This window comes from Centrocercus urophasianus, unplaced genomic scaffold (assembly GCF_019232065.1).
Source record: "Centrocercus urophasianus isolate 14NV4802_14NV808 unplaced genomic scaffold, USGS_Curo_1.0 seq_20, whole genome shotgun sequence".
NCBI lineage: Eukaryota > Metazoa > Chordata > Aves > Galliformes > Phasianidae > Centrocercus > Centrocercus urophasianus.
In genome coordinates this window covers 15,763,589-15,789,466 of record NW_024884756.1, presented here as the reverse complement: position 1 = coordinate 15,789,466, position 25,878 = coordinate 15,763,589, and the positions used below count along the sequence as shown (strand labels likewise).

At 40.2% G+C, this 25,878-nt stretch overlaps 1 long non-coding RNA gene across 5 annotated transcripts in view; it reads right to left on the bottom strand.

Annotated features, from left to right (window-relative positions):
- Positions 1–25,878, bottom strand: part of LOC122162395 — a 176,190-nt gene that overhangs the window by 53,036 nt on the left and 97,276 nt on the right. For 4 of the 5 annotated variants that reach the window (XR_006169537.1, XR_006169534.1, XR_006169535.1 and 1 more), the window contains exons 2-5: positions 23,410–23,596; positions 21,515–21,633; positions 16,986–17,126; positions 14,926–15,043 (exon numbers count right to left, since the gene is read on the bottom strand). This is a non-coding gene — a long non-coding RNA (uncharacterized LOC122162395). Of the gene's footprint in view, positions 1–14,925; positions 15,044–16,985; positions 17,127–18,163; positions 20,703–21,514; positions 21,634–23,409; positions 23,597–25,878 lie in introns of those variants that run through there. The other variant, XR_006169536.1, reaches the window with a different exon arrangement.

Below are 25,878 nucleotides of genomic sequence, written 5' to 3'. Positions count from 1 at the left end.
TAGCATCTCCTGTAAATGCAAATACAAGCTACTATTATTAGCTGGTGGTGTGGCAACATTAGCTGAACTGACGTGCTCGCATGAAACACTGATATCGTGATGCAAAAAGGTTACTGAAGCTAAATTCAGACTGCTGCAAAGCAGTGGGTAGGTTTTCCCCTCCTGCCCCCCAAATAAATAAATAAACCTGTCTCCAGAAACTTTAAGAGGGTTATTCAAAAGCCACTGAGACTGCACTAAGCCTGAAGGCTATTGAATACGCTGTCAGAGGCCCAGGTGACCTGAGTGGCACAGACCAAAATGGAGGGTGTAATAGGAAAGCAACAGCAGCTTTCATTGTCAGAAAAGCTGCAACACCTTGCTGAAATTGAGAGAAGCCTACAAAATAAAGCACATCAAGTGTAAACACAAAATAAAGAATTCTAAAGAAGAATCTGAAGAGAGCCTTTAAAAGAATGCCCAAATACTAAAACATTCATTGAATACATGAAAAGCAGGAAGCTCTCCTGTGATCAGTGGGACCACTTGGTGACAATAAAGCCTAAAAAAGTAACCTCTCAGATGACAATGCAACAGCACAGATGCTCAGGAAATAAAGTTTTCACCTTTGCAGCTGCGGAAATGGGGTAGATTTTCTTGCACAACATACATGTGGCATGTCAGTGCAATTGTTAAAATGCTGTTACGAGCATTGCAACTTCATGCAAACATGATCAAACAATTAAAATCCTGAAATAATAGAGAATGTCGGAGAAGATGTTATGAAACGAAGAGGGTACTTCTCAAATTGAAGTACTTCCTATGGCAAGTAGCAAAGCTCTGAACTTGTTGCCATGGGAGGCTGCTGAGGCAGACAGTGTCAACAGGATCAAGTGGGATTGAATCAAATTCATGGAAAACAGGTTCATAAACACCAGAAGGACTGTGCAGGCAAAAGGCCTCTAGAATCCTTAATACAACAAGTGTGATGCTAAGAGTGCACAAGGACTACAGACCAGGGAAATGGCCAAGCATGGAGACTCTCCACAAAGAGTCACCCCTACTGCCTCTGCCTGAAACAAGCTGGACACATTCATACCTCATCCAGTCAGCATTTTTAGGAACTTCCATATAGCTTCTGTATCTTCACGGTGTTGAACTGCATATTGCATCTTTCACTCCATAGAGGGCTGTATCAGTCTTACCATTACCACTAGATGAGCCACTAATCCTGGAACTCAAAAACGGTTGCTCTTCTGTGGCTGATGTATAACAGAAGTCCAAATGATAATGAGTGAATATCCAAGCCCCAATTGATGCATAATCCCATAGTAGCACTTGTACAAGAAAAATAAATCTTGGTAGATCTATAGATTTATTTCTTGATACCAAATACCTCTGTTTTTAAAGAAGGGGCCAGAAACTGAAGTGGAAAATGCGTTCTGAAAACTATGCTAGCATTGATCAGCCAGAACACTGCAGAAGTCAGTAGCCTAGCAAGACTTATTTTAATAAACAAAATAAACAAATAAGCAATAAACAAAAACACGCAGGAAAAGCTGGCTAATAACATGGGAAAGGAGGAAGTTTACTCCTCTGCAGACTAATTTCTACATCTGAACTACAGTGGTGCAAAACAGAAGAGAGGAATAGTGAAAAGACAAATATGCCCAGAAGGATTATAAACTACAACACATTAACAAAGTCACTTGGATTTGGTCATTGGTACAAGAAATAGTACAAGAAGCAACAGCACCCTCACTGTCCTTCACAGCCAGCGGAAATACAGATTCCTTAGTATACAAGCACCAGACTCACATCTGGAATACCCTGTATTTCCTTTCTCCTCATAGTTTGATGAAAGGTGATAACAGATTACTACAAATCATCAGCACAAGCTCACTTATTTGCACAATCCAAATTCTGAGCAAAAAAGATCTTGACAACAGCATCCCAACCATCTCTTTTTGTGATTTGTTGGTGCTGCAGAATCATCAGAGAGAGTTTTACAGCCATTGCAACAGTGTTTTCTATTTATAAGTAGAGGAATGTGAATTTACAGTCTGTGAAAAGCTTTAGAGTTCTGACTGACAGCTTGGGAGTCTTTCATTTCACAAACACTACATGATTTAGTAAGCAAGAAATCAGGAAGCTGATGCTAAGAAATGAACCTCAGAAAGTATTTTTCAATCTGAAGACAGCCATGCTAGTAAGTGTGAGGTTATCCTCATCACATTACTTCATACAGATGTGCATATGTTGCTATACATGAACACAGCAAGCAGCAGGGTTCATACAAACTCGTAAGAGGGAGAAAAAGTTAGAACAGCATGCTGAGAGGACAGCTAAATCACAAACCTACCAGAAGAAATAAGTGGCATTCCAAAGGATGCGCGATACATACTCAGTAAATACTAAGGACTTTGTACTAGAGACTAACACAGTCATGCTCAGGGCAGCTTTGTAAAAACAAACAAACAAAAAAAACCCCATCACCACCACAGCAACAACAAAAAAAACCCCAAAAAACAAAAAACCCACAAAACTTGCAAGGTATATGGTTAAATACAATGATGAAATTACCAGTTTGGAATTTTTAAGAGATTCTGTGCTAGCTTGGCCTCACACCCTTTGAGGATTGTTGTTTTTCTTGATATTTTAATGGGACAAGAACTGGAGCATGTGGAATAATCACAGAAGCTCTGCCACGGAGATACTCAGCTTCACTCTTCATAGGAGTATTAGTTACATTTTTATGTGGATATCTGGACAATCTGGGTAGATAGAGCCAGCTGAAGAGAATACTTTTATTAGCCCAATAGGTCTATGAGTTCAGTAATACTTTTAAATCTTTTGGTGAATAAACTTCATACAACCTACCACTAAATCCTTGTATCTTTCTAAATGCACAAGTTGTTAATACAATTGTCGGACTTCAGAAGTTCTTAACGAACATTACAACAATGCTGAAACTCATACATGTACAGACTTTCCCCAATGCTTTACAACTACTAATAGTTTTAGTCTAAAACATCCCTTTGAAGTGGGCTATGTCCTTGCCCCCGCCCCACACTTTCAGATGACTGAGATGACATGGAGGCCACGTACAGTAGTAGCAGATCCCACCCATCTATTTCTGTTGTCATTCTGACAGACATAAAACATCACACAGTTTAAACAATAAAAGAACCTGCTAAACACTTGTATGTATGTACCCACACATCTACATGTATTTCACATTTTATGTTACAGATCAACTACACAGCAAAACTCTAAATAATAAACAAGAAATAAAGCATAGTATAGTTGGTAACCTGAAATCTAGTTTGAGAGAGTGGCTGACTTCATGCCATACTCCCAAAATTCAAGGAGAAGCTAGGGAATTGCTGGTGAGGAAAGTACTGAGTAGTCCAGCTCCCCTCTGGAAGGCACCACTGTGTCTGAAAATTCACAGGCTCCAGGATGCTGAAAGCTTAGCAGCAAGCCAGACAAATAATCATTAAAGGCACTGAGTAGGGAAGAAAAGCAATCTCTCCTTGCTTTTGAAACAGCCTGGAAACTCAGGAAAAAAAAAAAAGCATGAAATCATAATAAGAACTTGGTCTCATTTTGACAAGGCAGACTGAGGCTTACTTAATTAAATCATCTAAAAGTTACCAAAGTCCCATTTGAGCTTTCTGTCCATCCTCCCTTCAGCATGAAGGAAGATACCAAGGCTGTACCAGAGTGCCCTGAGTTTATCCATCAATTTCTGAACACATTCCCAGACAACAAACTGCAGGTAGCTAAAGCTGATGATGTGAATCTTACACACCTTGAGAGCACGTGATGATTATTACTGCAATGTGGGGCAAGTTTTCAATAAATGGTGGTCCTTTGGCTAGCTCTACCCAGGCAGTAGAGTAATTCAACCCCCCAACCAAACTGAATCAGCATGCAGACCTGGCTGTGACTAACTGCAAATGTATTTTTGTTCCATCCGTACACAGTGATGTCCTAATCTGTGATTTGAGCTCACATACATCACTGCAATGGAGAATATAGTGCTAGGTCTTAGAAAGCATATATAAACCCAGGGTTAGAAACTGTTAAACATTAAAAGGTAGCATTATTATAACTAGATTTAACTGCTCAAGAAATAGCTGAAAAAGTTCAGCAATTAGTGCTGTCAGATGTAGCTTATCCTTGAATTTGCATAGACAAACCTCATTATTTCCTTAACATTTCTCACATATTCCCTTAGAATATGAATGTCCACCACTATTCAAGCAAAGAGCTTGAATACTTACAGCAAGAGCAGGATTGGTCTCTTCTCACTGGCAACATGATGAGGGGAAATGGCCTCAAGTTGCATCAGGGGAAGTTTAGGTTGGATATCAGAAAAAACTTCTTTACAGAAAGGGTTGGTAAGCACTGCTCCCCAGGGAGGTGGTTGAGTCACCATCCCTGGATGTGTTCAAAAACCATTTGGATGAGGTGCTCAAGGACATGATTTAGCAGAGGGTTGTTAATTAGAATAGTATGGTAAGGTTGTGGTTGGATTCTATGATCTTTAAGGTCTTTTCCAACTTGAGCAATTCTATGACTATTCATAATCAATGGAAAATATTACTGCTTCCTCACCTCTAACATTTCACCTTTAATTGAAGGAGTTGGTAACTACAAGGAAAAAAATTCAAGAGCATCATACTTGTTTTCCCAAAGGACACTGCTATGACTGGGAAACGAAAAACATCTTCAAGCATTTTCCGAAATAGCAAATAAAAATTACATCTGTCAGCAGTGGGAATAGATCTTACAGTTACTTCTTAAGCACAGCTTCCTTCTGATATTATTTAAATGGAAGGACTCATTTTCTCAGTAGCTGTTTAGAAATGTCAGCTAGAAGTTTCAGAAAGATAACCCCTAAAGGTATTACATCCCACACCTTAAAAAGAAATGTTTTAAAAATCATCCCTGATCTACGCTTCCCCCTCTGGGCACACTACACACCAGACTAACATCTGCACATCTGTTCATACCTGAGTGTCTCAAATGAAAGAATACAGAAAATAAACTACTGTCTAAATCAACAAGATATTGTATTACACTCTGTGGTTCTCATTAACTCCTCAAAGCAATCACAAACCCTTGGAAATGAAATCCTATCATTAATTACAGGCATCTGTCTCTCTTACATAAAATTACAATTCGACTTCTCAATGTGACTGTTTGGTACCAAAACCTGAAAATGCACTCAGTCTGGTTTGTGCAAACCTGGTCTGGAAAAATGCGCAATTAAGAGATATTCAAAATGGATGCTGCTTTCCAGTCAGCATAAGCAATCCTTTCTGCTGCCCAGTCCATTTCTGAACTTCTCTTTGCTGTATGAACTTCCATCATCTACCAGGATCAACATGCAATGCATGCATTCTTCAGGTTGTTGCAATGTAGATATGTTCACCACCAAAATATAAAAATAAGTAGAGGAAGAACAGCTCTAGAAAACAACTCAGAATAAATGAAATAATTAAATGGATAATAAACTCTGGAGTCTTCCATGCAGAACCTACCCTCGTTTATCTGTGGGCCATTATTCCTGCCTCTCTGTGAACAATATATTCTTCTCTTGCCTTGTAAGCATCACTTGAAATTGGGAGAATTGGTCTTTTAAGGTCTCTCAAAGCCCTGTCTGGAAGCAGAATTTTGATGGAGTTTTGCATCTGGTACCTCTAGGGAAAGAGATGCAAGACAAATACTTTGTCTAACTAATATCATAAGAGGGTATATCATGCTAAAATGCTTAACTCCAAAATCAAGTATCTCTGCCCAAACTCCTTACGTACCCTAATACACTAAAAGGAATCAAAGAGCTGTCTGCATATTCCTGTGCAGTTCTAACTGCAAACCAATGGTTTTGTGCCTATCCTTACTACTGCTCAAATGGCATAAGCATGATGGGCTTCTGACAACTACTCAACAGGAACAAATAACAACAGTAAGAAAACCTATTAGGACATACTGTGATAATTTTGGTTGGAAGTCAAAGGACACAAAGAGAAGCTACCACAATTAAAAAATGAATTGTTCATCTGTTATCCCTGGAAAAACAGCACTGAAATATTTCAGTCTGAAAATTACCTGATTTCAGAGCACACACAGCGGTATTTTTTGAATTGAATCCTCAACAAGATAAAAGCTAACAATTAAGCTAACACCATGAATTTTTGTTTGTCATAAATTCAGTTTCCAACTTCTCTCATCCCAGCTCCATAAACAGTTACAACATATAACCACACCAACACTGTGGCAAAAAGGATTTACATGAGATAGCAATGGAACAGATACACGATGTATTTAAAATGTGAAATAGTTCTGAAAATATCACACAATACACACCCGGAGTTAATGCTGCCTTTCTCACCCATGCTAATTGGAATATTCTTTAACTCTGCTTTCACAGCTCAATTCCTATCATTTCTTGAGACTGTCCACCATGAAACAATTCTGCCGTGTATTTTTGATGTTGTCTAGTTCTAGAAATGGCTCATAAAGCCAAGCTCTTAACACATTACTTGAGATTAATTTTTTTTTCAGTCCCCATTACAGCAGTCACTACCATACAGATACTTGTTCATACAGATTAAAGCAGTTTCTGACACACTCCTCCTTCAACAGACATGTTATATAATATGGCATTGTTGTCCTGCACACGTCCAGCATGCTCCTGGCAGCTGGAGATGAGCACTCCAGACAACCAGGAGCACTTCCTAGCACACCATGAATACTTCTGCACCTTGCTTGTGCTTCCTTCAGTAGTTTGAATACTGATCCAAGCCATGTGTCACCTGCAAATGGATGAATGGGGAAATGACACAAATTATCAATGTGACAACTAACAAATGGGAGAGGAAGCGTCCTTACCAGTTAACCAAATGTGTAAGTTTAACAGTCAACACTACATAAAGCGTCCAAAAAAAATATCACTTGAACTTCAGCTTCCTTTCAGCATGCTTAATGATACTGTTTACAGTCTTTTAGCATGTTACCAGGTCTTAATACAACAAATGTGCTCAGCTACTGTCATAGCTGCCGCGCTCAGTGTCTAACCCTGTGACATGAGACTGCTGCCAGCTGAATGCAGCTCTGGGAGTTTAAATCTCAGCAATGAACACGCCTGAATGTTTCCCCTCTCAGTATTGCAAATGCTTGCAATAAATTACTTACAAAACACAGGCCTGATTCACCACTGCATTACTCCATTTGTACACAGCTACTTCAACAGAGTTGTACGAGAGCAGAAGAGAAGCAGGGAGGAGTGAAGGAAGCCCTGCGTGCAGATAATTAACCATCTTTTTCATTGAACCATAATATACTTTCTCCATAAACTGGCAACAGAACCAATCAGCGTGCACATTTCATTTCAAATACAAAGTAATTTTAGAAGCCAGCATTATTGTACCATTTGAAATATTCTCTGTTCTCATCAAATGATTCCCCTTGTAATTGATGTCATAAAGAATATCTGTGTTAAGCTGTCTTCATTTCCACAGTTTTCAATCCTTATGATGATCAATTATTTATATACAGACTAGATGAAAGGCAAGATTGTAATGACTCCAAGAGATTTAAGAGTGATATAATAAATCTTGAAAGCAGAACTCAAGTGGGTGATGGTAACAAAAGCCAGTACTGGACAATCATATTTTACTATTTTTAGAAATCCCTTCTCTCCCCTCCCACAAAAAGATCACCAAAGCAGTAGTGCTCACTGCAATCCCTCTCCTTTTGCTCCAACAACAGACATTCCGCTTCCTTGCAACCTCCTCGCCACTCGCTCCTTCTAGCTAGCTTTTCCTCACCAAGGAAAAACATGTTTAGGGCTATCCTCATTAGCCCAGTCCTTTTGGTTGCCAGGATAACCTCACTGAGGGGCCAAGGAAACTCTTTTGGTCTCATGATTTAACAAGTCCTCCCTGGACAAAGCACATTAGCACACCTTTATTTCACTAATGTGACTCACAGCTTCAAAGTTTATTTGTATCTGAACTCTTCATAAACATCTGCTTGGCTCTGGATCAAGGCCAATAAGCCTAAGTACTGTCACCAGCCAGTATTCATGTCATATTTAATTCAAAAAGATGATACACATCTTCATATGACTTCCATCAGACTTTAAAAAGAAATCTGGCAAAAATACCAATGACTTATGTAAATGAAACATTTGAACTCACGCTTCCATCTGCCTTTTCTCCACAATTTTTTAAGTAGAAGCTTCAGCAGCTCAGAGTCACCAGCCTACTTCCTGGGATCACACAGAGCCACCAGATCAACCTCAGCACATCAATTCAAAAAGCTTGCTTCAACAAGTGGAGCTTCCAGCTATGTTTAGGGACATTCTCTCCACTCACTGCCCAAACTATACTAAGGGACAGCCTTCAGATTTCTCTCAGAGCAGAATAAAGACAGAATAAGACTCTTCACACATCTTTTAGTATAACAAAAACCTGTCAGACACAAGTTACGTTATTACTTTTTTCTTTTAGTTTTTAAAGGCTTTTTTTTTTTTTTTTTTTTTTTTACACATGCACCATATATAAACATATATTACACAAATGTGTGTTGCAACACTAACTCATAATTTGGGCAACTACTTTCAGACAACTGTAAAGAACCTCATTCAGTCTAAAGCAAATTTGAAAGTGAACCCAAGCTCATATGAAAGGTCCCCTGCTGAGACAATGAAAACAAAGGAACTCTAAATTATTTATCATTTTTCAGAATTAAAGCAAAAAATCTGTGGTTAAATAGAGGGCAAATTCCAAAGTCTGTAAGTAATACAAGAAGTCTCACTAGTGTTTTATTTCAACAGGCCCTTCAGAATTTATTACTTATATTAGAAGATACACAGTGGGTACACCTTGTAACGTAGTCTTACATTTTCAGTGTGTACTAAAAAAAGTTTCCTATAGTAGTAGGCAAATGATGTAATTGAAATATGGCATGTTCTAACACCAAGTTTAGCAGTAAAAGAAATAAATAAACAGCAGATTTCCTCAATTAAGACTCACAAAACGCTGTCCTAATTGATTTGTATAACAATAAATGTGGCCATGCTTACAATTAGCACCAAAGCATTTTGCCAATTTATTTCTCTTTCTCTTTTGGTATTTTTCCTTTTCATAATACACTAGCAAGGAACAGTAACTCTTGTAAATGTCTGCAAGGAGTTAATTCCAAATGATGAAGCAATCCAGCCCAGAAAGTAGCTAAGATCGAGCTTATGTCAACAGGTAGAATTTACAGTCTCACAAAAAGAAATGTTTAACAGTCAACTATTTAGTTGCAATAAATTAGACTTTCACTATGTTCTTCTTATCACAGAGATCTATAGATGAAAAGCAGTATATAGTAGCTAATTATTAATTTTATTTATTACCGCAGGCAGGATTTTCTAGTAGCATTCTGTTCCTTAATGTGAAACTAGGGATCAGAACTTTATGATGACCTGAAGCTGGTTTCTTAACAGTTTCGATTTCCTGCTCTTCACAGTCACCATAAATCTTGCTTTCCTCCTCAAAGCTTCAGATGTTTCTAACTTCTTATCTATCGGCCTCTAAAGTGCTTCCAGACTCCCACAAACGTTTTACCTGACTCCAAAGTCTTGTCTGCCACTCTTGTGAGTGTCAGACCATATATCTGTTTTGAGGGAGTTCCTCAGTGAAAAAGGCATGCTATGCAAAACACATACACAGGGAGGACCCAGAGGCACCCCAGTCTCACTTATATTTCAAGTCTGAACCCATGCTGTCATTCAAACTTGCCTAGCATGCAAACTGCCTGGACAAGCCTTTGCTTAAGCTCACCAAGCTGAAGGTAGCAGCTCTACAGTAATTCCTCCGTGATTGCAGTTCCAAGGGTGAGCAAGGCCACGGCCCACATTCTATCTTATAAAGCTTTGTGAAGGCATTACATGACTGATCTCAACATCAATACATGAACCTCAGATCATGGACCACACCGGGATTCATCCAGCACTTTGACAGCAGACACCAGCAGCCAGGCATTGGTGAGTCCCCTGCCTTAATTTGAAACTGGCTCTCAAACAAGGAAGAGGGTGGGGGCTGAGGGAGGAGAATGAACATTGGAGAGAGGTTGCAAGGAGGGAAAAGGAATTTGCAACACCACATCTCAACACAGCTTAAACATCATCACTTTAGGTTAGGATTATAATGAAGCACTGCACCTGCTCTATCAATTTTCTTCGCAAATCAGAGCTACCAGAATAGGTCAGTAGAACAGACACTTGCCTATTCAATCTGACTTTGACTTTCAGTTGTCCCTTAGAAGCATTCTCAAGCACCAAAACCAAGGCTTTATCACAGCTCCACTATGACCCCACAGAAATTGTACGACTTTTGTGGAAAGCACAGGGCAAAGAGAGGAAGGGATTTACAATCCTTACACAGCTACTAGAACTGCTTCTGTAAAAAGAAATGCTAAGAGCAGTACAGCTCAGCAAAGCCATTCTTTTATCCAAAAATAATCTTTAACCAAAAACATACATGTAACAAAGAATATTCAGGACTGAAAATTTAGAAGTATAACATAGGACGACAGAATAGGTTACTCTGTATGACACACTGGATCCTCACATGAAAAAGTCTAAGTTGTCTGTCATTATTTTGGTTTGCATGCCTCAAAGAATACACAGTGAATATACAAAAGGCTTCACTCCTTAGAAGAGCATTATCCTTTCAGGTGTGGCAGTATGTTTGACTAAGTCCAGCAACACAAGGGATAAGGCGGCCCATCCATACTGGATGAAATGTGAAATGACAAGGGACTCAATATATTTTGTGAAGGTGCCTTTATGTTCAATTATACTAGCTTTTAATCTGCTTGCATGTGAATGTATTTCTATGTTCAATGTTTGAGTCATGTGGCTTTGGTCACACGTGGCAGGGTTTATAGAACTTTATACATTCCTCTATAAATAGGTGCTGAGAATATCCTGCCCCATCTCAGCATCTGACTCCTACATGTAACATTCACAGATGGAATTCCCTTGAGTCAAACAGAGCTGAATGCTTACAGATGTGCTTGCCAGATCTAACTTTTGTGCTACAAAATCTTGCCAAATCATGATTCTTTTACTAAAATGAGGAAGAGTTCATAAAATGGGAATCCATGTTTGATGGGAAACATGCTGCTGAGGAATACCATCACATTGCGAAACAGGAAAAAAAGTAAAGAACAGTTCTTCTCTTATTTTGTAGAGGCAAGCTAATCAGCTGCAGCCATGGTTATTTAGCTTTCCCCATAACTAGGACTAGCAGGACACTTGACAAGGTGAGAAAAATAACTTATTGACTACTGAGTGCTCGTTTTTGGTTTTAAGTCCTTGCTCAATTCTCCCTAACCTCACTGCCTGAAGCTGAAAAGGGCTCCTCTTTTTCCCCCTGCTCAGTTGGCAGCCCCCTGCAATGGGAGGCCGCTGAGAAGCACAAGAATCAAACAGCATTCTCTGGATGTCTTCTCCACCAAACACCCCAAAGTCACTCTCTTTGCTGTTAATGGAATTTGTTCCAACAACAGTTATAAGATTATCCTTCTGATTGTTTTTCCAGACAAATGCTAAGTTGCCTTGTTATACTTGGACATATGTTGCTTCTTTTCCTAAAGGACATTTCTCAAGAGCAAGACCTGCCTAGGGTCAGCAAAGGGCAGGCAGTTTTGGATCGGCTCTCAGGACCCCTCAAACTGAGGAGGATTGCTGCTCATTCCTTCCCCCTCTCAGCTCTTCTGTGCCTCAACATTTTTGTCCATTTTGCCAAGTCCCTCAAACATCTGCTTCCTCCACCCCTACTCTAGTGTTCAGGAATGTCTCTGGCAAGAGCATGTGGCCAGAATGGCTTCCCCCACCTAAAACCTATTCTCCTCTCTTGGTCTTCTCCCAGCAGAAATAAGTTTATTGTCTGCAAACTTTAGTAACCACAACTCAGATCCTTCTGTCTCTATCCCCTTTTCACTGCACAAGACCGTATCAGTCTCCCAGAAGAGCCTTGATAGAGAACGACTAGATCTTCCTCTTATCTGTTCACTACTTTGCTTTCAGTGATTGTTCCCCAGATCTCTTCCATTTAGTATCCACGGAAGACCAGTTTTCCTCCAACCACTTCATGACCTCCTCCTATCTTCTCCTGAGATTTCCCCACAGGTCCCTGCACATTTTTTCCCTTAAGCTCTTTTCTAAAGAAAATACAGAGAAACCTTTGTCCTAAAAAGAAAACAAAAAATCCAATAACAGACCATCTAACCAAGCAATCCCCACAGAACAAAATGGAGAAGAACCAACTCAGAAAAATACTAAGAACTCCATACATGGTATTAACACCACAGTGTAGTTTTTTGACACCACTTCCACTTAAAATCCTCTCCAATCTCACCTCCTCCCTCACATTCAATAAGGATGTTGTCACTAGCCCTTCAAATGATTGTTTCCTAGACATATCACACAGTCATTTCATTTTCATGCATTCTATGTAAGCACTTCACAGCATATGCTCAAATACTTACTGTCTCATACTTTCATTAATGCTGCCTCAACTCAATTGCCTTATTTCTTTAACTGATCCTTTAGACAGACACTAGATTCTTTTCTCTAGTTTTCTGTGGGACACCTCCGTACCATAACTAGATAACAGTTTCTGTAACTTATTTACCTAAAATAGCTTTCCCTTGTGGTAAGACAAAGTAAGTTACAAAGCCCCCTCTTCTAGCTTTGGATCAGAGGTTTCTTCCTATGTATGTCTCAAGTTGCTCCTCCTCTCTCATTGTGTTGTCTTTTCAGTTTTTCTGATAGAATGAACACATTACCCTCTTGGTTCCTAAAAGACTTCGAAATGTCAGGATTAAAACAGCCATACGATACCAGACCAAAATTATTCACTTCACTCCTTGCCCCCTACACACAGTGAAACTCAAATGAGAGGCAGGAAGGGGTAAACAGTCTGTGAGATCAAGGGAGCTGGTCTCATCAGACAACCGCACCCAGCTGTTTTGTATATGGGACAGGAAAAGGAAATTAGAAGCTGGAGTTGGAGGACAGTTCTCCATTCAGAAGCTGAATGCAAAAAGGCTGTTGTATTAAAGGCTGTTGTATTAAAGGCTGTACCTTGTTTTTACTACATAAAGATTTGAATAAATAGGAAGCAATACTTCTGTTACAGGGAAGAAAACGGAAAAGTGTATTTATTTATTTCCTATGTCTTTTACTCTGAATATGTTGTACCAGAATATAAAAATTTGAAGTGATTCTGTTGGATTTACCTTTCCAGTTCTTTTGCTCAGTGCTTATCAGTTTTCCTTCAAGAAGTCAACTATTATAAAGTACAAGTTGCCTAAATAGACATCTCTTATAAGCCCTGTGCAAGCTTCAGTCTTGACTCAATGCCAATTTAAATAATTCTTCCAACCTGAACTTCACCCACAGGACAGTGCAGCTTGCCTTGCCTCCAAGAACACTTGCACTAAATACTGGAAGCCTATCACTTAACAAGCATGGACTATCAAACGACCATTAAAGCAAGTGGTGATTTCTCTTGGAGAAGTGTTTGGGGAAAACATTACAACTACACTCAACTTTTTAGCTCAGCTGATACCAGAAGAGATAGTAAGAAAAACATATATCTCCACTCTTACTCTCTGTATGATGTATCCATTTCCCTATTACAGGAGTAACTTCTTTCTTCTAATACCTAAGCAAACGTACTGGTTTACAGCAAGAAGCTCTGCTCACAAAAGAATAGGAATACCAAGTCACTAGCTGCAAGGACAAAAGGTAGCTGATACAGTTGCCTTTAACCAGTTTCAGCTCAAAAAAGACAGCAGTCACAATGGTAATAAAGAAGCAGTAGCTTACCTTTTCTGAGGATCAGAGCTCCCTGGAAACTCTCAAAACAGGCGATCTCCAGGGCTGCCAGACTTTAAATGAGCTTAGGGAGGGGTGGACTCAGGGTTGCCCAGATGAATTGCTTGCACCTGTGCTCCCAGGGCTGGCCACCCCCCCCTTCAGCAGGTGCTCAATCACTGGCTCAGGCTGTGAGCTAACGGCTCCCACACACCTGCCTTCCCACAGTTTTGGTTAGGCACAGTTTGTACTGCAAGCTATACACAACTTGGAACTGCCAATCTTGGCACGATTTTCAGCAGAACTGCTATGAAATGAAGCAACCTCATGACAATCTATAACTTCATTCTTATTTTTCCTTTCATTAACAAAGAGATCTTGCTACATTTTATATCAATCAATAATGACTAATGGAATCATACTTCACACCACTGAAATCAGAAGTAAGTCAAAAATGGATATGGAACTTAGTACAATCTACTTAGAAACTTACCATCACCACACTAAAAAAAACTACACCAATATACTAAAAAAGGAACATAATGACTGCAGACCTATTTCATGGACTCATGGTTTCCCTTTTTATCATAAAATATAATAATGTAACTTTAAAAAATCTGTTAGAAAACTTTAATTTCTACATTTATTTACAGAACTTTTAGCAAAATGCCTCTACTGCATAACTACATTTAATTACAACAGCATTTGGCATGTATGAGAGATGGACATAAATATTTTTACTTCCTTCTCATAATCATTGCCTGTTCAATGGGTGTAAATTGCTATATTTTTTCTTCCAATTTTGTCATACCAAAAGTTCAGAATTTCAGGTGTGAGATTTTTTTAATTGTTCTTGATGCATCTCATTTTTCTTGCAGTGGATGTTATCCACTACACTTTTCATTCCACAACATAACTGTAAGCGGTTTCCTTCATCTGCACATGCCATCTATAGTGAAGATGCTTCTTTCCAGGTTTGAAATAGCTAGTACAAGCAACAAAACAAGTGGCTCTGTGTGATGTAGCTGTCTAGAGAAGTCCCTTGTTGCACATACCTCAGGGCAGTTTCACACCAGCTCAATTTTGATGGAGCTCCATATTCTACAGGAAGACTTTGGCACACAGAAGATTCCCAGATTTCATCTCCAGTAGTCTCAAAATAAAAGCATTGCGCTAGGAATGCAAATATTTAGTTATATTCCTGTCAATGCTGTATATTGTCATTTTGTCTATTTTTGACTATGGTGGTTTTTTCCCCTTTTCCCTGCATCACCCCATGCCAATGAAACTCATTATTTCCAAGTGTTTAGTGTCCCCAGAATATGAACAGAGTACTTGAGCTGCAAATGAGGATTTCTTCATGTAGAAAGGGATTTGCTTCTGAAAGCTGCCTTGCTACACTGTTAACTGAATTACCTGCTTTAAGAAGGACTTCACGCATAGGATGAAAACACGAACCAACCTCCTTAAATATGTCTTTAAGGACCACCTAGTGGACAAACTTTATACAGCAGTTTTATGTAATAGCACCTCTGCCCTACACGCGCCCCTCTTCTGGAAAAAAAGAAAATAAAACAAACCCATGCTGTATCTGTGTGGGAACGTAAAGGAGAGGAGAAGAAATGCACTCAGATCCTTGCTATAGACTGTTAGATAATGTTCACTTTCTCTTGACAAATGTCAATAGAGAAATAAAATTTATTTGCCCAAATTAAAAAAACAAAGTATGCTGATTCTGTTGCTTTTTGTCTTACATGGAGAAAGACTGGAATTGATGGATGTTTAAACAAAAATGTCAAAAACTGCTTCTCTCAGATATGTGTAAAAAATTCAAGACATATCTGCTTAGTTCTAGCAGGACTACATTCTATAGTGCTGTATCTTCAGTCTCCCATCCACAGTGAATTGTAAGACAGAAGAAAGGAGCATCTATATTAAAAACTAATGATGTAAAAAAATATCTTCAGTAATAATAATTTAAAATGCTGGTAACCTCAGACATGCTGCCTTCCTCCATTATGGAAATTTAAAAATGTATTTTCTCACTTCAACAGTATCCACATAGTTAGCAATACACATTCACCCTATTACATAAAGCATAGTGAAATGCAAAGCTATTGCCTATGTTATAAAGATGTATTTGTTTGTGTTTATTCAAAGATTTCCTCAATTTATCTTCATTCAGATTTGTTAAATATTCATGTATTCACTGCAGAATCTTGCATTTTTCCTTATTCTGCACTCAGACAAAGTGTTAATAAGCGACCTCAACTACATTCTGCATTTTTCTGTCATTTGCTTGTTTCTAAATATACCACGAAGCTCTTGCATGCAGCCTGATAGAAGTATTTTTTCCTCTTGTCCTCTCTGCCACTGGCACAACGCAGAACATTTTGTAAAATAGTAAAGAGTTTGATGCTTTGTGCCACTTATTCTGCTGTCCTGAAGATTCTAGAAACAGGGCATTACTGCGGGGCAGAAATGCAAATGATTTTTTACACAGCATTCCCTACCACACTTAAATGATTACATTTGTCATTGTTTCTATTTAAAGGATCCCTTCCTATAACCAGGACTGCCTCTATACCACTCATATGGAACAGGGTTGACTAATTCAGTAAAAATGTTTGTGCACAGGAGTAATATGCTTTAATGGAAATTCACACACATCAAATTATTTCCGTGGAATATTCCATTGCTGAAGAAGCAGATGACAGAAAAGCATCATCATGTTTGAAGCTGGAGCCTTTTGTAAGTGGAAAATACACGCTTCAGCAGCTACCTCTTTCTAGAAGCTGAACTGTACTAGTTTAGTGTGATAGGCAATTTAGAATTTGAACAGGTTTGCTAATGAAAGTAAAGGCTTTCAAAAAAACATCACTGCCATAGATAGGGCCAGAATCCCCTAAGGTCTGTCTTTCTTGGCCTGGAAGCTGTTTTCAGATTAGTGTTCTGCTACATAACCAAGGTACCTCTGTTCTTCTACACAGATACTGATTAATCTGAACCCCGAAAAATGGGAGGCAGGGAGTGGGGCAGCGAATCCCTGACTCCAACATTTCTGGGCTATTTAAAGATTCAGCTTCCAACCCAGTCCAGCCCAGTTGAACCCTACCTTGAAGCAGACTGATGGGATGTCAGGTGCCACTTGTAAACCTCTGCAAAGTTCATAGCCCCTTTACCCTGGTAAGGTGGCTCAGAGGGTAAGGGAGGTTGGCCAGCTGCATTCCAACAGAAATGAAAGGCTGGATTTTACCTGTGGGATTAAAAAAAGATATGCACGTTCTAAATTTTGGAAAAAAAACTTCTCCAAAACAACACACAAACAACACTCCATTTATTTGAAACATGGAGCCAGCAGATGAGAACATGGAATAAAAAATGACTATAAAAAGTCCAGAACAGTTGCACTGAATACAAACTGAATAAAGTGGGAAAACAAGCTCATTTGAAGTCTACTTGATACTGAAAGGGTTTCTGTATCAATGAACTGCAATTGCTGCAGGAACATGGGTGCTGTTGAGATCTTTGCTATTTTTACATAAGACATATGAAATAATTGAGATTAAAAAAATTAAGCTTAAGGTGCCTTAACAAAATTCCCCATTGTACACAGTCTGTTACTATGAAGCCTCTACTAAGTCTGCTACCTTACTTTAGTCATGCAGAGGCTAAACTAAACACTACAAGCCTCCCCACAGTCCTTCCTCTGAGGGGCCATGATGCTGCCTGTGCTCCACAGCACCTCCATCCAGAACACATGCTCCTCAGCACATGTACCCTGTACTGGAGTTTAGAAGATATCTACAAAGCTTATTCCACATTCTCTACATCAAAGGAATCCTTTTACTGCAAAACTGAGACTTTTATGACTCTTTTCTGCTACATTAAAGGGCCTGAATTGAGGATCTTTAACATTCGTGTGAAGGACTTCCTTCTCTGCTTACTTTGGGTTAAACAAACAACTTATTTTTATATGACCCTCAAAATCAGCTTGAAAGCACCAGAAACTCAGCTGCCACAAGCTGTATTCTGCTACTAAGAGCAAAGCAGATGAAGACTTTGACACCTGTGATCTTATTTAGAACAACTGTGCCCATGACAATGGCTACAACTGCAGGTTAACAAGTAAAGGAATCTCATTTGCCTGTACAAATCTAATTCAGCAGCCTGAATTATTATCATCTGATTGTCACCCATATAAAGCAGACAGATATTATCTTGCTTAAAGCCTTCTGTCACCAGTACCATTGTACTGGCTGGGTTAGCAGAAGTACAGGAGAGCCATTCTACCTGTCACAGTTTACTCTGATTCAGGATGGATACATCTCTGGTGAATGATCACATTGCTGCTGTTCATGTTTTATTTATTCGATGCATAAATTCACAAACGAAGATAGAATTAACTCCAAAGAAGAACAGTTGTCCGTTGAATTCATATCAATTCGTATTCATGCCAAGTAGAGAAATGGATACAGATTCTTGAAGAAGGGATTGACTTCAGTAAGTCTCAACTTGTAGCAGCTGCAGATACTCCTTTGCTCTTTATGTGTTTACCAGCGCTGGGCGATGACACAAAATGCACATAGCAATTTTTGAGACTCCAACACCTTTTCTACAGCAGGGTTTAGAACATCCATTGCTCATTCTTAAAACATGGAAATCACCAAAGCTGTTACATATGGCAGTTTAAACAAAACATAAAAACGAAGGAAAAATAATGAATTCGCAGATTCCTTCTGGTACACACTTGATGTTTCCCCATAGCCTGTTACACCTGTCTGCCCACACCTCTTACATAAAGTTAGCAGGCCAGGGGCAAACAACTCCAGTTGAGCCTGTTGGCTTGCTTGTTTTTAAAGATATTTTCAACTAGTGGGTATCCTAGCTAAATTCTATCAAATTTATACTTGTACTGACCATAAACACACAGGTGCAACCACCAGGGATGATTTAAGCCTATCTAGACAGGCTTGTCGTTGCACACCTGCCAGCAATTTGTTGCCTGAGCAGCTCACTACTGAGAGTGCGTGCCGATGTATGAGGAGGACAAAATGCACCAGACTCCTAATCTGTTTCTGTTGCTACTGTTAGATGTCTTCTCAAAGATTCCCAGTGCTTCTTGTATCAGTGCTGCTGGTATTGACATCTGTAGATTTGTCAGCTGAACTACAAAATTTTAAAGCCAAATTTAACAGCAGTTTGCTATGATGAGTTCCATTTGCTCCCAAGGGGATTCCCAGCTCCCTTTAGATGTCTCATTTTATTAGGGAGATATAAGACTTTTCCCCCTGTAAGATGAAGGGCTGTAGTCAGCTATTTGGAAAGTTCATGGACTGAGTAGGCAAGGAAACAGGCAGAAATACGATGAAAGCATCATATTTCATATTATCACACTGCCACTATTTCCAGGTAAGGCATCACAGACACATGGCACCTGGCTGGTGACAGCTGTGGCTGGGCAAAGACCTTCCAGGGCACAAACCAGGGCTATACTCTATTCCCCTTCTCCTCAGTTTATGGAAGGAGGAGGATGTAAATGAAAGGAGAGCTCCCATTTCTGGCCTCTAAGGGAGGTAGCATCCTAAGGAAAAATCCCATGCAGGAAAGTTAACAGCCTGCCTCCAAAAAGTTTAGTTTGAGCTAAACTACAGCCTTTTACCATATAGTGATCAACCAAGATGATACTGCATTCTCTGGAATATAGAATGAATACAGAATTATGTCAGAAATATGCAAAAAATAAGTTTTCTTAAGGCATTTTCAAAGATGATCATTTCTAACAACATACTTCACTTGAAAAACGTTCCAGAATATGATCAATTCCTGAAGTGTTCATTTCTTATCAGTTCCGTCATTCTGAACATTTCAAAAAGAGCCTCATAGAAGCTAAGCAGCTTTCCTGTTAAAAACTTGATTCTGTACTGACTTTATACAGAGTCTATGTTTTAACATCAAAATATCCACATGGAAGTTCACATCAAGCAGATCTGAGCTCTTTTCCCATCTAAGGTGTTGAGTATCTTTCACCTTTGCATGCAGCTGTCACAAGTCACTTCCATAAACTTCTCATCTCCTAATTTCCACTTCCATTTCTCTTCACTACTTTTTATAAAGCATTCACAGTACTCCTGCACATGTCATAGCTGCAAACAGCAGTGTCACAGGAACGTATCTAGCTGTGTGGTCCATTGCTAACCAGCAGCCCCAGCCAACGCTGTCCCTTTCCCAGTAACAGACATTTCACAAGAGGGAATGCCAAACATAACATGGCACTGTGAACCTGAACCTGCTGTGCCTTGCCTCATGGTCCATAGGGCTGCTCTGGGGATGGTCAGCAGGCAATGCCATCACACCTGTTCACCAGAGGCACCTTCCACACCCAGCCTGGGGGCCAGCCTTGGGGTAATGTACAGCAAGGTTTGAGCCACATGAAAGGACCACGACAGTGTGCTCATTTCCCCAGCGTGGACTCCTGGTCTCCAGGAAAGAAAATAAGGGCAACCGCTGGGTATTTGTGCCTTCCAGTACCTCCTCATCTCTTGATTTTGGTTTCCCGGCAGCTGGGAGCGCTCTGCCACTCCTACAGCTGCAAAATCAGTCTTCGTCTGTGACTCCTAAGACAAGCCCTTGCTCAGCATTCTTATCACTTTTCTGTCCCTGATTTGATTTTCTCTGCGCCCCCAAATTCAATTTGCCAGCAAATTACATCAGCTGCTCGCAAAGCCTAAAGCACGCTCTGCACGCTGCATTCCTTTGCGGTATCAACGCTCTTCAAAGCCGCGCAGCCCCGCTCGCCACTGCCGTCGCACGGCTCCTCCTCGCATGCAAACCCGTGGGCAAGGCTTTCGGTCAGCCCCCCACCCCGCCCGTGACGGTGCCGCTACACCGCCGCGCGCGCCGTTAAAGGACAAGACGCATTCTGACGGACGGCGGTCACCCGAGGGTTAAACCTCGCCTTAGGGCGGCAGCTTCCCCCGCCCAACACCGAGGGAGGCGGCGAGCCAAGATGGCGACGGCCGCAACAACGGCGCCGCTCCTTTTGTGCAGCGCCGCGCGCCCCGCCTCCGCGCCGCGGCCCCACCGTGGGCGACACCCAGCGGCGGCGCGGCGCAACGGCCGCCTGGCTGCGGGCATGGCGCGCGGCGCTGCGGCCTCGGCGTCTGCAGAGGCGTTTTGCTTTTCGGTGAAAGCAAAACCTCCCTTCAGGCCGGAACGGCTTCTGTCCAATCCGCCTTCCGCTGAGCTGGCGACCGGGACTCCCGTGGCGTGAATTTCGGTACTCTGTGGCAGGGGCTATGAAAGCCGACCACTGTTACTATTTAGGGTATTTTCCTGTATCTGCTTAGATTTTGTATATTTGGTCTGACAACAATGTGTTTACAGTTGGATATTCCATAAAATAAAGATACTTATGATCTTGACAATGTCACACTATTTTGTTAATCTTCCAGTGAGCTGTTTATAACATGTAAAAGTCCCTCTGAAGTCATGCTTCAGAAAGAACAACCTGCTGTGTTTAAAGCAGCACTCTGAATGCGCAGTCGCTCTTGTATTGCAGACACAAGTTTTTGCATAAATGCAATACCTGACAGAACCCTGAGGCGGTGTATGCTACAAGTTGGCGTTACAGATGTGACTGACCTTATTTCCACATCATGAAATCCTTGCGTCTTTCACACGTGCTGAAGTGAAAAGAATGGACCGGGATGGGGATTACGAGCAGTATGTGCTGATGGTCTGCAGTGGGCATGGAGTGCGTGCTGCAGGAAGAACATGAACGGATTACTTACGCAGCAGTTACTCTTAAAATCACACATTTGTAACTGCCGGGAGGCTCAAAATCCCCGTGAAGTTTGGTATCAACTCTGACCCTTATTCTCAGAGGAAATGGATTTGAGAACAGTGAGTTTAACCGAGGAGTCTGCCTTGCTGTCTCACCCTCCATTTCTACAAGTCTCTGGTGTCTAATAATGCAGCTATTCTGAATTTCAGTTTTCCATAGGAAAAAACGTCCTCAGGTGACAGCTCCATGCATCACGATGCTGCTCTCAAACTTGGTTGTTCTAAATGTGGATCAGGCTCTGGCTCTGGCTTCTCTTCAATAAACTTTATTAATCTGGCACCGTTTCTTACTCACATATTAGGGTGGGAACTGTTCCATTGGCAAGATTATGTCTAAGTCTATACTTAACTGCAAACTACTTAAACTAAATAATGTCTCTGTCACTTACGGTTGTGTCAGCTGCATCCCAACTTATCCAATGCTTTTGACCCATACACTCATCTGTAATATCTTCTATTTAGGTTAGCTCAGCAAAGAAAGAAAAATAGCATAGGGTATGTGGTTTTGTTTTTCAAGCCTACGTAAAGCAAAGCCTGCTTTGCTTTTGAGGAACCTCTGTCTTCTGAAGTTTTGCTTGATTTAGTTTCATTCTGGCACCTGTGAAGAGTCTTAGATTTTCCCATGTTGCCTTCCATTTTCAGGCAATGAAGCATATCTTCATACCTTTCTCGAGGGTTTATGCATGCCTAGCTAACCATCTCACATTCTTCTCAGTATTTTTATTCAACATGGTGTAAATCATCTTTCCATTCTTTTTAAACAATGTCCCATGTAATTTTTTCCTCTATACTGGCATCAGATGCAGGGAATATACAGCACCAGCCACTTTGTGCTAAAAGGCACACGTACTTTTCTACAGACTTTCATCCTAGGATAAGTGGAGAAAGATAAATATGTACCACTGATCCTTTCCCTACCAGAGATATATATAATAACAAACTGGAAAAGGTGCAATTTGTCACTATGCTATGGAAAATCCTGAGATTTTTCTTAAGCTGTTTTTCTCCTTTGCTTCCCCGATGAAGACATTCTCCTGAGGAAGCTGTAGAACATAGTTATACCAAGTAATGGGCTTCTGTCTTCTTCTTTTGGCTTTTCTGTCATTGTGAATGACTTAAGATTCTTGTACTGCACTGGTTTGGGCATCACTGTCCAACATGAAGTAGCACATACTCCTTTTTCTATCAGGTAAACACTTGCCATCGGCTGCAATGCTGTCTACCACTTGGATGAAAAATTCATCTGAATGTTTTACTTTTTAGTGCATACCCTTCTGATAGCAGCATGCACATTTCGCATAGGCTGTCGCTTCCACGCTGCGTGCTATAATACCTACAGCTCCACATGCCACATCTGTCCGAATAATCACTCCTGTAAAATTGCCTTTGATCTTAGTATTTTTTTTTCTATGACAAATTATTGTGATTCAAGATGATTAATTCTTGTGCTGTGTCAGTGAGGTTTTTTTGTTCCCAGTCAGTCTTATCAGACTCCAAATAACTCTGCAGCAGTTCTTCGCAAACTTTTACAACAAATGTTTTGTCATTCTGCTCACATGGATACAGAGTCCAGAGGGAGCGGGTTTGCCCCTTCAGCCCGAGCTAGGACACTTATTATATGGAAGGAGCACCCAGCTGCCTCCAACCACACCCTGAGTTGAGGCACTAAAGATAAGCCATGATACTGCACTAACAAGTGAGCTTCCAGAGGTGCAGGATGAGGATGTAAGGCAGGGTTAATGGGGGAACGTGGTAGAGATCCTTAATACACAGAGTGAATTCATCACTGTTTCTTCTTTCTTCTCATGCTGTCAGTGTGAAGAACTGTAGTCCATATCGCAGTCATTCTGTAGGATGTGTGTGCTTCATGGCTGTCTTCACCTAGAACATAAAGAATATGAAAATCTTCAGAGCCATAAATAAAAACAGCTTGTCTTCTTTTTTTTTCTTTTCTTTTTTTTTTTTTTTTTTTTTTTCCAGGTTTAGAAGAAGGAACTTCACTCTGTTTCAGTGAATTCTTAATCTGATGTCTACATTAATAGTTAAAGTCTTGTGCTGCCTACTTCATAAACTAGATGACTGGCATTAGCTTTTGAAAAACTATTTTAATATGATGGGTCTTGAGTGTCTAGATGCTACTGTGACTTGATAACAATAGAGAACAATGATACATGTAAATGTTTGAATTATAGAAATTATTTCAGACCAGTAGGGCAGAAATGGCCATCTTCTCAGCCCTGCCAGCTTATTGAAATTGGTCATCTTTTCTTGCTTTTCTTGTTACACAATAAATGCTATTTACATCTAATTTATTATAAGCACATGTTGAGTGATAGCCCATAAAGCTTTTGGAGATTCTATTTTCAGTTACATTGTACTGCTGCTGAATAAGAAATGTGATTGCTGAAATTTGTTTTCAATGGTACGTTGATTAAAAGCTGCTTGAGTTTAAAATTCCAACCATCTAAAATGAAAACCCTTCACATGCTTCATATACCCGGCCAGCCAGAGTTTATTTTCCTACAGTGTATAAATAATGGATTTTACTGTTTATACAAATCCATCATCGAACGAGGTTGAATTCTCAATTGGCAGTGTGAATTGTCTTGCAGAGAAGCTAACTAGCTGGAACTAATTTTGAGATGGGTATAGTGCATAATTATGGTAACCTAGTGTACAGGTATGTCTGATGTATAACAATATGTATGAAAACAATGCTGAAAAACATAGCTGCCTGGTTATAAGCTAAATCTATTATAGTTTAGTGATTTAAATCCCCTTACTTGGCAGAAAGCAAGTGTCAAAGATGAATGTATTTCACACTACCTTTTCCCATGAAGACTATGCATAACCACTGCCAGCAGCTTACAGAACTGCCTCCAGAGAGGTGAGGAAGGTGTCCACAGAAAAAAGCAAAAGCATTAAAATGAACTTTATTTTTTTAAACTTACTTTAAATCTTTTAGGTTTTTTAGTACCAGGGTGGCTTGGGAACCATCTGGTTAAACTGTTTACAGTCAGCCCGGTGACAGCTAGGTTTTCCAGAAGCTAGGTGCATTTTGAGCTAAGCACCTCACAGGCAGGTGACCAGCAGGATGTAGCAGGGATAATGAAAGCAGCAGTGTTGGCACCCATGATGGGAATGTCTGTGGTAGCAGGGAAGTTTCCAGCAGAAAGGTTCAGCAAAGATGTGCTGAGCAGGTGCAGTACTGTAAAGAAGCTGGTGAAAATCATGGAAGGAACTACAAAGAAGGGAGATAATTTAAGGGTATTAAATACAGAGAGACTTGACCATCATGCTGGAGTTTGAGGATGTCTGAACTAGAAAGGGACTGGGGGAAGGGACGGAGCCTTTGAACACAAAGAAATTTATGGACCTCTGAAAGCAGAGATAAAGATAAGGCCTTTCAGAGATGCCTGAAGATGAAAGACTCACAATTAATCTAACTTTGGGAGATAGATCTAGCTAAGGGAGCTGCAAGATTTAAACTTTTGTAGCTGCTGCATGACACGTGCCATGGTGTTATGCCTCCCCAGATAATGCTCTGTAGCAGACTCCACACCTTGCCATGCTTACATCAGTTCTCTGGTGTTGGTAGCTGGCATGAGCTTTCTGATATAACCACAGTAGTCAGGCTTTTTTTCACCTTTAAAGAAGAAAGTTGCACTGGCATCTAATATTTATCTTGAATATATCTCATCAACAAAGCCAACTGAGCCACTGAAAGCACTCTGTGCATATCAGGTGCTGATTTGTTATCTGCACACAGCGGTAAGACAGGTGCTGAGAATTTCACCACAGCCATCAAGTAATAAAAGTACTTCTGTAACAGCAGCTATTGTTTATTTCAGTTTGATGAATGCCAACATAGCAAACAGCACAGAGAGAAACACAAATAAGAATGCAGCATGTTTACAAATACAGTCATTTCTCCTATGCCAAATTCATCTCTGTGGAGAAAGCAGAGATGCAGGCTGCATCCTGCTCAGCTAACCTGGGAGGGATTAGAGAGGTCACTGGGCCCACACCTTTCCAGTTGTGGACAGTTAAACTGTAGCATGTGTTTCCTGAGGGATTATTCAGTTCTGCAGTTAAAAGCCACAAGTAAAAGCTCCTTGTTGCTCCACTGGGGAAATTATTCCACAGATTATACTAATTCACGT